The 13124-nt window shown below is 38.2% G+C and overlaps 1 protein-coding gene and 1 pseudogene across 1 annotated transcript in view; one reads left to right on the plus strand and one right to left on the minus strand.

Moving 5' to 3' along the window:
• FGD4 (FYVE, RhoGEF and PH domain containing 4) overlaps nt 1–13124 on the plus strand; it is a 193945-nt gene that overhangs the window by 61098 nt on the left and 119723 nt on the right. The gene's annotated exons all lie outside the window — the stretch shown is intronic.
• Nucleotides 3549–4484, minus strand: LOC150011570 (leucine-rich repeat-containing protein 34 pseudogene; annotated as a pseudogene).

The following is a 13124-nucleotide window of genomic DNA, read 5'->3' on the forward strand; positions in this document are numbered from 1 at the left end:
AATTATACTTCTTAATCCCTGCACCATTTCCCCCATTCTCCCCCTTCCTACTCTCCCCGATAACTCTCCAAATGATCTCCACATCTATGATTGTGTTCCTGTTCTGGTGGTTTGCTTAGTTTGTTTTTGTTTTTGTTTTTTAGTCAGTTGTTGATAGTTGTGAGTTTGTTGTCATTTTCATGTTCATAGTTTTGATTTTCTTTTTCTTAAATAATTCCTTTTAATAATTCATGTAATAAGGGCTTCGTGATGATGAACTCCTTTAGCTTTACCTTGTCTGGGAAGCTCCTTGTTTGCCATTCTAGTCTAAAAGATAACTTTGCTGGAGAGAATAATCTAGGTTGTAGGTCCTTGCTTTTCATCACTTTGAATACTTCTTGCCAGCCCCTTCTTGCCTGCAAAGTTTCTTTTGAGAAATCAGCTGACAAAGGAGTTATGGGAACTCCGTTGTATGTCACTCTCTGCTTTTCTCTTGCTGCTTTTAAGATTCTCTCTTTACCTTCAGCCTTTGGCATTTTAATTATGATGTCTTGGTGTGGTCCTCTTTGGGCCTAACTTGTTTGGGACTCTCTGTGCTTTCTGGATTTGTATGTCTATTTCCTTCCCCAAATTAGGGAAGTTTTCGTTCATTATTTTTTCATATAAGTTTCCAATTTCTTGCTCTTCCTCCTCTCCTCTTGCATCCCTATGACTTGTAATTGGCACGTTTGGAGATGTACCAGAGTCTTCTTATACTGTCCTAATTTTTTTGCATTCTTGTTTCTTCTTTCTGTTCTGATTGAATGTTTATTTCTTCCTTCTATTCCAAATTGTTGATTTGAAGCCCAGCTTCCTTCCCTTCATTGTTGGTTCCCTGTAGATTTTTCTTTATTTCACTTAGTGTAACCTTCATTTCTTCCTTTATGTTGTTGCCTTACTCAATGAGTTCTTTGAGCATCCTGATCACCAATGTTTTGAACCCTGCATCTGATAGGTTGGTTATCTCCATTTTGTTTAGTTATTTTTTTGGGGGGTTCTTTTCTGTTCTTTCATTTGGGCCATATATTTCTTTGTCTCTTCAATTTGGTAGCCTCCCTGTGTTTGTTTCTGTGTATTAGGTAGAGCTGCTTCGGCTCTTTCTCTTAGTAGCATGTCCTACTGTAGAAAAGGCACCTATAACTTGTGTGGGGTGGAGACTTAGGTAATTGCCAGGGCAGGGCAGCCTTCTTCACTACTTCATGACTTTGTGTGGGGGCAGGGTTCAGAGAGGGGACAATGCCTCTGCCTGGCTTCTGGAGGTTTGCCCAGTACTCACCCTTTTTCCAGTCACTTTACCTAGTCCCCATATGTGACTGGCACCCTTCCATCTGTTGCCATGTTTCTGAATCTGAGAGTGGGTGGGTTTGAATATGTTCTAAGAACATATGGGCCCTTGTAATGGAGTGTCCTAAAAATCTGGTAGTTTATTCCACTGCCCCAACCCTCACTGCTTTTTCCAGTTAGAAGTTACAGGGATTTCTCTTCCTGGTGCTAGAATCCTGAGCTGTATGGTCTGGCCTAGGGCTGGGATTGCTTGCTTTCAAAGGTATCCCTCCTGATTTTTATCCACCACATGTGAGTATGGGACCACCTGTTCCCATTCCACTGCCACTGCCTCTGTGCCATACCATGTCTCCTCCCATCTCTGCCTGTCTCCACGTATCTGTCCCTCCTACCCATCTGGATGAATGTTGCTTCTTTAAATCCTTGGTGTCAGATTTCGTACAGTTTGATTTTCTGACAGTTGTGGGTGTTATTTGTTTTGAGATTTAGTTGTAATTCTTCCTGTGGTTGAGTGAGGAGGCGAAGCATGTCTACCTATGCCTCCATCTTGACCAGAAGTCTATTATTCAGTATTTCTTATGCCTGTCTAATCACCATGGAAAAAAATTCTTAAGATCCTTTTACACTGAATTTTGAAGGATAGTTTGTTACATATCTGAAGGTCTTAACTACCATAAAGTCACATGTAGCTGGCTCCATGCTTCCCTGTTCCACCACAGTATTCCCAGTGCTTTCTCACTACATTTTGAAATACCTTCGTGGGATTTTGAAACGCATTGTTTGCGTACTTCCTTGAGGCTTCATCACTGCTAGAAATAAAGTTATGAAACCTCGTTGTGTACTTCCCATTAGTTAGTTCTTTACTATGTCTAACAGAAGTTGTGTGTGTGTCTGGTATCTAAATACAGAATGCCTATAGATTTTACTCACAAGTCATATATCCAGATAATTCATCCACAAGCAGGAAATAATGATTAATCAGAAGACTAAAAAGCTCTGCTGGATTTTGGTTGAAAGGAATCCTCTATGGGGGGCTGTGAGTACTATTATTTTTGCAATTGCTATTTCTTAAATCTCTCAGGTTAAAAACATCTGAAACTTTTGAGTATACAAAGTATATGATGAGTAGATGAAGTAACTGGTGTTTTCCTTTTTGTTTACTACTAAATGATAAGTAATTTGTATTATTATTAAAAAGTATTATGGCTCTTGTTTAGAATGTTTTTATGTTGTGATTTTAGTACAAAGCTGTACTTTTTCTTAGTCTCATGGTTCATGTACATTACTTGAGGTGGTGGAATTTCTCCCTGTGGATTCATTGCTTAGCATTGTTCTCTGACAGTAGAGAAAGGGAGCTATGCTTTGAATACAATCACTCTTGACCCTTCCTATGTGAGACTTGTTGTTACAGCCTCTCTCCCCCTATTTTTAATTTCTGTTTCTCTTTCTGTCTTCTGTTTCTAATATATGAGCTATACTTCAGCCCATTTCTTAGAACTTATTTGTGCACATGATAGTCTCTCGATGACCAATTATTCAGGAATAAAATCCCAGCAACATACACTGATAATGTACACTTTCTTGAAGTTACATATGATTTATTAGAATATGAAGTCTAGTTGACTTGACTAGATCCTTTTATCATTGTGCCTTTAATGTTTTGTGGTCTTTTGTATTTAACTGAGAAAACATTTTAGGTAAATGTCTTTGTTCAGAAAAAAATTTTTAATCAAATTTTTGTTGAGTAATAAGGAGAAAGAAACTAAACATCCAGGTTGACTACTGGCAATGCTTTGATGTGTTTTTCTCTTTGTATCTGTTGTTTTGCAGTTGTGGTTACAGAGTACATGAATTTAAAAATTGTGTTTTCCTTCTCCCATATAACATTAAATTATTTCATGTTACTAAAAATTTAGTAGATGTATTATATTCTGTTACAAAGTAGTACTTTATTTTAGTTAACATGTCCTCTATTGTTAGATATTTAAAAATTTTCAAGATTTTGGATTATAAATAACTGTGAGAACACCACTGTTTTTATTTTATTTTTTTAATGGATAGTTATACAAAATTTAATATAGTCATACTTACACATTGACAAAAGTAACTTGTTCCAATTTATGAAAGAAATTTAATAGGCAATAAAATATTAATCTCTGAACATGGTAAGACAAATATGTGAAAATTATTTTAGCACTTGTTTTTCATAGCTGTTGACTTAGTGGTCCTCTTAAAGCTATGGAGACTTATGTAAGATGCATCCTTCTATCTACCACAGATGGCCCTACATCTGTATTGTGTGGCTTTAGATGGCCCATTTGAATGAAGTCCGAATATGCTACACATGTAGCCTCATCAAACTTGTTTCCCCAAATGCAGATATTCGAGTGTATGGGATTTGTTTTCATCAATTGAGAAAGTACAGCAAGTCCTTCTCCATGTTCTTACTGACTGCTGCCAGTGCTTTAAGACTCCTGTTGTGCGAAGCAAGAGTTTCACTCAGATTCTTTGCTCCTGCATTTTCTATTCTGTTAATAGAAAGATCCATTACTTCCAGGGTATTGCTTTTCAGAATATCATCAGAAACACCATTCAATCACAAGTTATTTTATTGCAGCTGACATCAAGGTAGTCAAGGCTTTTGTTCAGATGCAGTGCATCATATAACTGTTTTAGCCCACAGCTTCTTATATATTGCTTACTCATGTGTAGTTCAACAAGGCAGTGATTTGCTTTTAACATGTGGCCTAGATGAGCTGTGGGCTGACTCTTCTGTTCACCATACAGTATATGTTTGGTTTAGGTTTATTCCTATAGTTGATTAGGTTTGAATTAGGACTGTAGCAAATGCTGTCATACTTTGCATTCCCAGATGAGTCACCCAGATCTAACTTCTCCAAGGATGAACCAATTTATAGCATAGCAGCAAAAAATTTTCCCCCTTTATTTTCAATCTTGTTTTCAGTCATTCTTAGGTATTTCAGTTGTATTGTTATGTAGTACCCAGTGTCATTAAACATGAGGTTTAAGTAAATAATGTTGTATTGTTTCTGAAGCAGTTTTACAGCATAGTATGCACCAGCATCACTTATGAGGTGATACCTAACATCCAAACCATTAATATACGGATTCTCTAAAATTCTGGGAAGAGCCCTGGCCAGGTTGCTCAGTGGTTGGAGCATCATCCCATTAAAAAAAAACTGTTTTGCAAGGTGCCTTGGGGGTGGGGGGTGAATCCTGTTGTACTTTGTTCTTGACTTAAGAGATAAATAGCTGGACAGTACAATTTTAAAGACGAACATTGAATTAGAATTAAAAAAAATTTTTAAAGTATATTTTATTGATTATGTTGTTACAGTAGTTCCAATGTTTTCCCCCTTTGCTCCCCTCTGCCCAGTAACCCCCTTCTCTCCAGCAGTTCCACCCCCCTTAGTTCATGTCCATGGTTTGTGTATATAAGTTCTTTGGCTTCACCCTTTCCTATATTATTCTTAACTTCCCCCTGACTATTTTGTACTAAACGATTATTCTTCTTAATCCCTGCACCGTATCCCCATTTCTTCCCTCCCCTCTCCCAGCTGATAACCCTCCAAATGATCCCCATACCTATGATTCTATTCCTACTCTGGTTTGCTTAGTTGGATTTTGTTTTTATTTTTTAGACTCAGTTGTTGATACTTGTGGGTTTGTTGTCATTTTAGTGTTCATAATTTTGATCTTTTTCTTAACTAAGTCCCTTTGACATTTCATATAATAATGGCTTGGTGATGATGAACTCCTTTAGCTTTAGCTTGTCTGGGAAGCACTTCATCTGCCCTTCCATTCTAAATGATAGCTTTGCTGGATAGAGTAATCCTGGTTGCAGGTTGCCTTTCATCACATTGAATACTGGTTGCCAGTCCCTTCCTGCCTGCAAAGTGTCCTCTGAGAAATCAGCTGATAGTTCTATAGGCAACCCCCTGTAGGCAACTCTCCGCCTCTCTCTTGTTGCCCCCAGGACTCTGTCTTTATCTTCCACCTTTGGCATCTCAATCATGATGTGTCCTGGTGTGGTCCCCTCTGGGTCCAGCTCGCCCAGGATTCTCCGTGCTTCCCAGGCCTGTATGTCCATCTCCTTCATGAAATTTGGGAAGTTTTCTTCATTTTTTTCAATTCTTGCTTCCTCATTCTGCACTGGTTGACTGTTTTTTTCTTCTGATGTTCCAAATCATTGATTTGAACCCTGGTTTCCTTCCCTTCACCATTGGTTTTATGTAGATTTTCCTTCGTTTCACTTAGCATAGCCTTCACTTCTTTCCTTATGTGTCTGCCATACTCAAGCATATCTGTCAAGCCTGTGAGCATCTCTTATCACCAGTGTTTTGAATTCTGTGTCTGTTAGGTTGTCTAGCTCCTCATTTGTTAGGTTGGCTATCTCCTCATCACTTAGTTTTCCCACTGGAACCTTGATCCGTTTCCCCTTTTGGGCCATACTTCTCAGTCTCCTCATTCTGATAGGCTCCTGTGTTTGCCTCTGAGTACCAGGTAGAGCTGTCACTCCTGTTACATTGTAAGGGGTGAAGCCTTAGGGATTCATCAGTACAGGGCGACCTGTTTCACCACATTGTGGCGCTGTATGTGGGGGAGGGGTCCGAGAGGGAACAATGCCGCCTGCCCAGAACTCGCCCCTTTTCTAGGCACCTCTCCCACTTCCGCACCAGACTGGCGCCCCTCTAGCTGCTGCCCTGGCCGTTGTTCCCAGAGTGTGTGGGTCTGTGGACTTTCTAGGACCATGAGGGCCCTTTAAACAAGTGGACTCTGCTGAGACCGGCAGTTTCTGCCTCCACCCCGACCCCCACTGGTTTGCACAGTCAGAAGCAATGAGGCTTGATTTTCCCTGGTGCTGGGACTGTGAGCTGTGAGGTCCGGTGAAGAACTGGGAAAGCTCCACAGTGTCCCTCCTGACTTTGAAAAGTGTGACTGCGCTTTCTGCCAGCCTGCCACTGCTGCAGCTGCTGATGCTGCCACCACACTGCATCCTCTCCGCCCTGGCTCCGCCCCTCCAGCCTATCTGGATGAGTATTTCTTCTTTATATCTTTGCTGGACTTTCATGCAGTTTGATTTTCTGGAACTTGTGGTTGTTTCTAGTTTTGAGGTAGTTGTATTCCTTCTTAGTTGTGGAGGGAGACGCAGCGTGTCTGTCTATGCCTCCATCTTGGCTGGAAGTCCTGAATTAGAATTTTAAACAGAACTGTTGGATACCATGTTTGTTTAAATTTAGGTATCTCACCCCCACCCCCTTTGTAAAAACTTACTTCTGTGTGACAGACAGCCTATGTACTAGCTTTTTAAAATGTGAATTGCATTGCTTTCTTCATAGAGACAAACTGGAGTGGGATCTATAAAACTTTTGTAAATAGAGAGATCATTGAGGAAAATTGCAAGAGGACTTCCCTAACCAAGGAAGGTTCTTCTATGCCAAAAACCTCATGTGAATGGAAAACTGGATCCATGCATAAAAGGTAAATCTAGCATGGGCTATAAAAATACTGATGCCTGAATAACAAATTCATAAGGCTTTGGCTAAAGTTTTCCTTTGTTTCACTAGTTTAGAAATGGCCTGAGAGTCTCCCAATAATTCAGTCAGAAGAAAGAAAAAGCTTGTTGTTCCTCATTTCCATTGTATGGAGTGCCTGTGTTACAGACTTGCACCAGGCTGGAGTATTGACCTTTCTTGTGGAATGAATGGAACTGAGTTTAGGAGTACTTTGAGTTACATTTTCTATATAAAGGTGTGAAGATAAATTTTAATGAAGGAGAAATAGCAAGGGTAATCAAAATATGGAAATTTGGAGCCTTATTTTTCAGTAACTATTTTTGCATCATAAAATTTTATCTTAAGATGTCAGGGGATTTATTTTTTCTTTGCCCTGCCCCTATCTTTCCTTTGATAGTTTAGATGGTAACACAAGTCAGTGTCCTGACTTTTCTTTGTAAATGAGGGAAATTTTATTGAAAATGTGTTACACTTAAATATAATCTTTCCTCCCAACTTTTATTGTAACTTTAAAATTTAGGATCTGGTTGTTAGTCAATATATATATATATTTAAATTAAAAAGAAGTTGAAGTGGGATTTATTATAGGACTTGTATGTTTTATTCTCTAATGACAAGTATGACTATATATACAACTAAAGGAGATGCAGAAGTAGGCTGAAAACTGCAGTTGAACTAGGTTATTTTTGCCCCCATTTTCTTTCTTTTATATTTCAGGCATCCTGAGCTGCACGTGCTACTCTGTTCAGAGTGTGTACACAGTGCACACAGTGTTCTGAGGATCGACTTTGTAACTGAACCAATTAGACTCCCATCCAGCAGTTACACACATTTTGGCATTTCTCCTGTCCATTTGTTTAATCTTTCCAATTCATTTGATCTTCTGGCATGAGAGCTGACAGCTGCAATTGCATATGGGTTTCATAAAGTAGCCGAAGAATAGAAGGCCATGACCCAGTTTTTGTATAACTTCACTGATGACTGACTTGGCAGCCCAGAAATACTACAGGTTTATTTGGCTGGTCAGGTGGAACACTATCTTTATTTTATAGGAGGGGAGTTTATGTATAAAAGAGATTGATAATTGATAATTGATCCTGAGTAATGTAAGTTAAATTCTAGTCTTACTGTTTATTGAGTACCTATCAGTCACAGTACTTTGTATTATATGCATGTTATATCTAATCCTTAGAATAATACTGTAATAGAGGTGATATGACCCTATTTTTTAGATTCAGAAAGCAGACTAAATAAAGTTAAATATTTATATCTACATATTTAGTAGTCCATGGCAAATAGTAGGACTGGAATTCAAGTTCGAGATTATCTGTTTTCAAAGCATGTTGATTGTCCATTACCTACTGTAGCAGTAATATATTTTTTTGTGAATAGTATTTTATTTCCATTTTGCTATTGATGAACATTGACTATTGTGATGAAAGGTGCTATGAACATTATTGTACATGTCTTCTGGTGGAATTATTGGGTCATAGAGTATACATATGTTAAGAAGTCGCCTAAAAGTTTTCCATAATTGTTCTGGTGTGTGAATATTTTAGTTGTTCCACTTCCTTACTAATACTTTCTGTTGGTTTTAAAACTTCTAGCATGTGGCAGAGGTCTAGTGGTATCAACTCGTGATTTTTATTTGCACATCTCTGATGATTAATGATTTTTATATGCTTATTAGAGATCTTTTGTGAGTGCCCAATCAAGACTTTTGCCCATTATTAAAACTGGATTATCTTTTTGTTTGAGTTCTTTATATATTCTGGGTACTAGTCCTTTGTCTAAATTTTGAATCACAGCTATTTTTTTTTTCTGTAAGTCTTCCTTTTTTTATACTTAGTGATGTCCTTTGAATACTGATGTGCAATTTCAGATTTTTTTCCCTTTAAAATTAGATCTTTGTGTTCTTTTTAAAACACCTTTGCTTATCTGAAGGTCATAAAGATGCTTTTCTTTAGAAGCTTTATTATTCCACCTTTCATATATAGGTGTATGATCCATCTGAAATTGGTTTTCATGCAAGATGTGAGGTAGGGGTCAAGATTAATCTTTGGCTTGTGGATATCAAGTTGATTAAGCACCATTTATTGAAATGACAAGGACCATGTTTCCTGTTTCACATCATCTCATGTAGGATAGTGCCCCGTGAATACAATAGTAAAGAGTAGAGAATTTACCAGTCGTGGAAAGGTTTCTATAATGGAAGGCAGCAGCTGGAGTGTCCACCACACAGGGAAAGGTAGAGGAAATGGTTTCCCATTGCTGCAGAAGAGCAGTTTGTGTGTTGTTTCAAGGTCTTCCTAGTTTCACTTTTCCCATAAATTTCTTCCTTCTGAAAACTATGGAAGTTTGGATTGTAATCCCTCTCACTGGATTGAAAAATAAGAGAAATTATCCATTCAAAACAGGGTTCTTTAGCTGCTCTGTCTGATGTGTCGTATATGTGTGTAATAAATCTACACACATAGTTTACCACAGTGGGGACCTTTTCCCCCCTCGTTTGTTGTATTTGTTCTTCTCAATAACCAATTTGTTTTTTAAGTAAGCTCAAAGAAGGGATTTCATGAAAGACTTTTGTGTCTGGTCATAATGGAATAATGTATACTGGAATACCTTCCTCCCATTGGAAACAAAAACAAAAACAAAAACTTCATAAAACAGGAAAAAGACAGATACTGTTTGTGAGCATATAAACCTTATATGCTTGAAAGACAAACTGAATAAACCAAAAACCCAGAAGAAATAGATATTTGAATAGACTTGATAAAAAAGTTGAATTTGCAATTTAAAATCTAACAAAGGATGGCAGGATGCTGCTGGCCCAGGAACCACACTGGGTAGGCTCTGAGGTCCATGAGTTCAAGGAATAACTTCCGCAGCTATTTTTTGATCTGCATGTGACATAACATTTTTGGTGAATATCAAATAGAATTAAATTGATTGAGTGACATGAAACTAAGTAGAGAATTTCCCTTTCCTTGAAAAATTGAACAATTTTTTACCTTCCTTTTTTGATAAGGAGCCTTTGAGCTTCTCTCTGACTCATTTCAGAAAACATAGATCCTATTGAAATGAGAATGCTTTAATTTCTTGTGTATGTGAAACAATATATGATTAGCAATACCTCAGGGTTTCCTTGGTGAACATTGAAGTCATGCTGGGTGTAAATGTGGGCTATGCTGTTCCCAGGCATGCTACTTTAACCTAAAATCATAAGTGCTAGTGTCTTACATGAATTAAACCAAAAGTAACATCAATCTTTCTAGCAATGGTAATTTGATTCCTGTTTTTTGGAGGGGAGGGCAATGTATGTATGTTTCCTGGAGATACGGTTCTCTCGAACACTGCTTTGTCCATGCTAAAAGAAAGAATCAAATTATTTCTTAAAATTATTTCTTAAAATTCATGAGTTTCATCCAGCATTCAGCTAACAGTTGAAAAATTATGTAAAGTCAACAGTATTTAGAAGGCTATTGGGAGCCTTATTAGAAAGTTAGACAATGACTCTGAACAATGAATAGCTCAGTTTGTAAGAGAAAACTATATCTCAGCTGAAAATAAAAAAGTCTCATTTGAATCAAATGGCTAGTCTTTTGGGGCAGAAGTTTTATTTACTTAAAGAAACTTGAAATAACTGTACTGATATTTATTCGGCCATGACAGAGATTACGTTCCTGATCAGTTCCAACCCCTGTAAAATAAGTAACTTAATCATATATCAAAGTCTTCTTCTAAACCCCAAATACCCTGACATGATTAAGGAAAAAATGAAACAAGTCCTTCTTTTGAAATGATTTCATAAAATTTCTTACAGAGTCCAATGTTGAGAAAAATCCCAGTCCTGATATGTATTATACAAAAGCTTTTAAGAAAATGCACCAAAAATGCTGATCATTTTTACATGGTGGTTTTATATGTTATTTTAATTTTCTTTTATTTCTGTAATTTCTAAATTTCTAAAGATGTTACTTTTTTAGTCATTTAGTTATTTTTATTGTGTAATGGAAATATTTGCAAGAGTTAACTAGAATGAAGTAGAGATTTCCTCAGAGTAACCATAGCAGTTAAAATTAGTTGCATGTCATATTTTAAAAATACTTACAAATATGTTCAACAGAATGTATATCTGAAATTGCTGTAGTTTTTAGTAAAAACGATAAAGCAGGATGTATAATGTACTGCTTGCTTTCGTAAAAATAAAATATTTGTGATATATTTCTGTTTATAGGATATGAATGTGCAGAAAAACATCTGAAACAAGTACCCCAATAGGGATTATCTCTGTGTGATAGGAGTAAGCTGAATTAATTATCTTTTTGTTTATTGTCTGAAATTTTTTGCAGTAAACATGCATTACTATTTTAGAAAGTTTTTTGTTTTTTTTTTTAAAGCAAGCATGGTAGTCAGCATTTCTTCCAACTTGAGCAAAGGTGGAAAGCTTGTGCTGCCTGGCCGCAGACAGCCCTGCTCTCCAGCGACAGCTAGTGAAGGTGGAGACGGGAAGAGAATGTAGTTAGGTGCTGATGGACTGACTGACTGGCCAGAATAGATGCCCAGGTCTGCTGACTCTCCTTCTGCTTCCAAGAGGAAGAGTCCATGTGAGCTCATTGGAATAGTGTTGAGAGTTAGAGGACTGCCAGGTTTCGGCCATGAGGGTAAAACTTGGGTCACAGACAGGGAAAGAGGGGATCTATTGTCCAGCCATCTGGAGAGCAAGGCAATAGAGAAGTGCCAAGAGAAGGTAAAAAAAATTTTTTTTTTCATTTAACTTACAGTCTTGCTAAAGTGAACTTCTCTTTTTCAGTCCCCCCCCCCCACCGAGAAAGCTTCCAGAATGTCGTGACCTCTGTAGGGGGCCTCATAACTTCCTGGGCTGCCAAGCATCTTCCCTTTAAGTGCCACTCTCTCTTGTCCTGGAGAAATTGTGGTATCGGGACAAGTAATGTTCGTTAGTCCTGGGACAAGGCTTCCTGCCTGCTGGTTCCTCGAGGCTTGCGACCACACTTGCCACTTAACTTACTTCAGAACTTGTCACCCACTCCCACTTCCTTGTATGTGTCTGTGACCGGCTCCATGGCTGCTTCCTTGGTACTAACCCTTGTCTTCATTCATTCCCTGATGCTTTTTATTCTTTTCATTTATTCTTTCAACGAAGATGTAATGAGCACCTACTTTGTGCTGGACATTCCCTGGCAAACAAAACAAAGCCCCCATCCTCTGGAATTTATCTTCTAGAGCCAGAAAATAAAATGAAAGAAAAAGAAAAATTTACTATACTGTTGAGCAGTGATGAGTGCTATTAAATAACAACAAAGAAATCAATGTGTTTCCTTTGCTTATAAGGTATTCTGTATCCTGCAAATACATTTCTTGTTCTTAATCATCTTTTTAAAACTAATTGCAAAGGAACCACCCCCTCCATCAAACTAGAATAAAAACTTACATGCAATATCAAATAAAAATACAAAATTTATGGTAACATACTTAAAACATCTAGGAAAATGTCACTTCTTTCCAGATGTACAGTATTTCTGTTTCAGTGTCTGCGACTAGTTAGTTAGCTCTGTTGTTTACTCTGGTGCTTTTCAGGCTTACGTGGTAAATTTGATCTCCAGTTAGGATAGGTAATCTGAGTCTGTGTCAGACTCTATGGCCCTAACATTGTCCAGTGACTTCATAATGTAAACCATTTGTCAAGAAGGAGTTGCAGCAAGAGGAGAAAGAACGTGGGAAGAGCAGGGCAGGTGGCACTGTGCACCCCACGAAGGTTATCTTTGTGCAGGTCTGGCTGTCGTCCCCCTTGGTGCCTTAGTAACACCTACTACACCCAAGGGTTGTACCCAGAACATTTTAGTTTGCCATTTCCTCCTGGAAAATAAATAGTTATTCTTGACCTTGCTGCTCTCACCCTTCCTCCTTTTCCTCTGAAACCAGCAAGAATGAGAAAAAACCCTCCTTCCTCTAGTGCTCATTCGTATCGTTTTAGAACAGAAGAGGTCTGCCCTGGCTGCTGTGGCTCAGTGGATTGAGCATCGGCCTGCGAGCCAAGTGTCGCTGGTTCGATTCCCAGTCAGGGCACATGACTAGGTTGCGTGTCAGGTCCCCAGTTGGGGGTGCGAGTGAGAGGCAACCACACAGTGACGTTTCTCTCCTTCTCTTTCTCCTTTCCCCTCTCTCTAAAAACAAACAAGTAAATAATAAAAAGAACAGAAGAGGTCTTTGGAGATGATCTGCCCTAGCTCCCCCATTCTGTGACTGCAGTGCAGACTGCAGAGG

This window comes from Furipterus horrens, unplaced genomic scaffold, assembly GCF_987537825.1.
Source record: "Furipterus horrens unplaced genomic scaffold, mFurHor1.1.pri manual_scaffold_4, whole genome shotgun sequence".
Taxonomy (NCBI): Eukaryota; Metazoa; Chordata; class Mammalia; order Chiroptera; family Furipteridae; genus Furipterus; species Furipterus horrens.